We start from the raw sequence: 3,367 nt of genomic DNA on the forward strand, positions 1-3,367 counted from the left end.
CATTCCTCGAAGGAAAGTCTTCTCCTTGACGCAGTCCTAGTCCCTCACTAAAGAGTCATCCACAAATAGCATGCTCAGCTACCCACCCAGCCATCTGCCTCCTCCAGCTCTGCCTAAAGGAATGAGACATCCCAGAGTACAGTTCTTTGTGCTCCAACTGCTACTACCTCAATTCACAAGTCCGGTTGAGTCCGGAAGTTGTAATCTGTGCATGGACTTAATAGATGCCAGAGGGAAAGAACCATTTTCGGGGGTGGAGGATGCAGATATGGCTGGTCTAAAAGATGATTCCTGTGCAGATGAAATGCAACTACCTGATTCTTTGACTGCTGGGGACTCAGAGTCCCACAGTTACGGATGGACAGTGGGTTTCAGTTAAAGTCTTCTCCCTCCAAAATATTCTGCTTCAATGGATGGAGCATGTGAAGCAATGGAATGCTTTAGAAAATCTACCCCGAGTAGTGTAGCAGTAAAAACATGATCTGTCCTCAGTTTATAACTTTGGTACCAACATTTTTGTTGTTATTTATGGGTATTTTAAATAGGAAGTTTGGAGGAGCCTTACCATACACTGTTTATTAGCTATCATATGGACCCAGAAATGCCAGAATGAGCAGACTGAAATTCCATTTACAGTAGAACCTATACAACAGGTCACCTAGCCATCAACCTTAGCTATCTGGTAGATATAGTAAAACAATACCAGCTTCTGGGCATTAAAGCATATGTCTTGTGGGAAAGCCCTGAAGCAGGAACTACCAATTCTGTAATTTAACAGCCATTCTCTTCTTCCCTCAAAAGTCCAATTTTTATCTGGAAACATTACAACTCAGAATAAATTATTCACTTTTCAGTCTTCCTTGCTGCTAAATTCCCATGTAATTAGATTCTGGCTAGTAAATTCTAGAATTATTGTATGGTACTTCCAGGAAGTCTCCTTGGAAGTAAAGGTGCATACTCTTCTTTTCCTACCTCCATCCTACTGCCTGGAATGCAGAGGTGGTGGATGGAGCTTCAGCAGCATCTTACAATATGAAGATGTGAGTTACATCCTAGAAACAGAGCAGAGAGCTGGAAGGAGCCTGGGTCACCAATGACTTTCCAGACCCCCTATTGCAATCTTGTATTGGTGAGAAACAAACCATCTCAAATTTAATGGGATAAAATAACAATTATTCATTCTACTTTTCTCTCATATTTATGAGAGTTGATTAGGTTCAGTAAGGCAATTCTTGCTCTGGGTTTCTCAAATGGGACTGGCGACATCTCAAAGACTTCCTCATTCACACATGTAGAGGTTAATGCTTGCTATTAGCTGGGATCTCAACTGTAGCTATGAGCCAAGGCACCTGCACTGGCTTCCTCTCACCTGGCAGCAGACTTCTAAGATTAGAGATAAGCAGATATCCCTTAGCCCTTTGTGGCCTAGTCTCAGAAGTTACAGTGTCACTCCTGTTACCCTCTATTGCTTGAGGCAATCCCAAATTCCACCCAGATTCAAGGAAAGGGCTCCCAGACTGGCTTATTCATGGGGGGATAGCAAGGTGTACAGGTTTGAAACTGTTATGTAACCCAGAGAAGCTATGTTCTTTAATCCTGATTCAATATTGTAGGATGGGATCTCTTAATTAGGTTGTTTCCATGGAGACGTGACGCATCCAATTATGGGTGTGATCTTTTGACTAGTTGGAGATGTGACTCTGCCCATTCTCGGTGGGTCCTGATTAGTTTATAGAGTCCTTTAAAAGGGGAAATGTTTTAGAGAAACCTCAGATTCAGATGCAGACACAAACGTTTGAAAATGCAGAAGCCCCAGGAGACACAGTTGCTTCAGAGAGGACAGAGACACAGACATTTGAAGATGCTTGGAGCACTGACAGAGAGAGCAGATGCCCAGACACAGAGGTTTGGAAATGCAGAGCCCAGCCAATGTTGCCATGTGATTTCCCATGAACTGCCAAGCAAGCCAGAGCCCAGATTTGTGTCCTGGAGGAGCTAAGTAAAAGCCCACTTAGAAAGGAAACCACTTACATCAGAAATAGAAGCAGTGGAACCCAGATTAAGGACCAACAGATGTCAGCCACGTACCTTTCCAGATCAGCCTTCCTTAAGTCAAGGTGTCTTTGTCTGGATGCCTTAGTTTGAACATTTTTACGGCCTTAGAACTGTAAACTTGTAACTTAACAAATCCCCTTTTTAAAAGCCATTCCATTTCTGGTATATTGCATTCCCCAGCTTTAGCAAACCAAAGTACTTGGTCATATTTTAAGAAGTGCAAAAGATGTCATTATGGCCATCTTTGGAAAATAAGATCTACCATAGCCCCATACTCACCCTGGATAACCTGCTTCCAGACTATTTTTACATGAGAGATATAAACATTGATCTTGTTTAAGCCCATGTTAAGGATTTTTCTATTATGTGCTGCCCGTCCTGATGCTAGCTGTCGTAGCTCTATACAGCGTCAGTCATAGTTGACTTACGTTTACTTTACAGACACATCCGACCAGCCTGTTTCACAGGGATTTCCATTCCAAAAGAAGATTAATGATGGAAGAGAAAGTGAGGGAAATACTATTGTTAGAATCAAATCAGGCATACCCATTGCAACACAAATTGAGGAAAGAAACAGAAAACCATAAAAATTCAACTCATATTTCAGGGGGTCATTCAGTAAAAAGACAAAAAGCATAATATGAATCAAAAAAAAAAAGCAAAACACCCTAGACACCACAACTAAATTCAGCAGAATTCAAGAATGAATGAGGACTCTGAAATATTAAAAACAATAAGGTTTTTTATGACATTCTCATTAAACATAATTTTTATACATATGACAGCTGAAAACAGCCTTCCAGAAGATTTTCCTGTAAATTTTCAACATGATTTCATATTATTATTTTCTTAACATGGAAATTAATTTCAATATTATTTTCCCAAGGAAGTAATTTATTAATTACCAATGCTATTTTTTTTTTTTTTTTTTTAAAGACAGAGAGAAGGAAGGAAGGATAGAAGGAAGGAAGGAAGGAAGAAAGGGAAACATTTTTAAACATTTTCTTGTTTTATTGTATTCTGTTTCTCCGTTTTTGTTACATGGGCTGGGGCCGGGAATCGAACCGAGGTCCTCCGGCATAGCAGGCAAGCACTTTGCCCGCTGAGCCACCGCGGCCCGCCCCCAATGCTATTTTTGAATGAAATAAAGGAAGAAAGACAACACAAAAGCTCTCATGATTAGGTCAGAAATGTGAAAATGAAGCTCAAGCTTGCATTAATTATGACATCCTGGGGAGGACTGCCCAGGCTGCCTTACCCTAAGCATTAATGATGTCATACCTTGGGAGGATTGTTCAGGCTGCCTCACCCT

This window comes from Tamandua tetradactyla, chromosome 5, assembly GCF_023851605.1.
Source record: "Tamandua tetradactyla isolate mTamTet1 chromosome 5, mTamTet1.pri, whole genome shotgun sequence".
Classification (NCBI taxonomy): domain Eukaryota; kingdom Metazoa; phylum Chordata; class Mammalia; order Pilosa; family Myrmecophagidae; genus Tamandua; species Tamandua tetradactyla.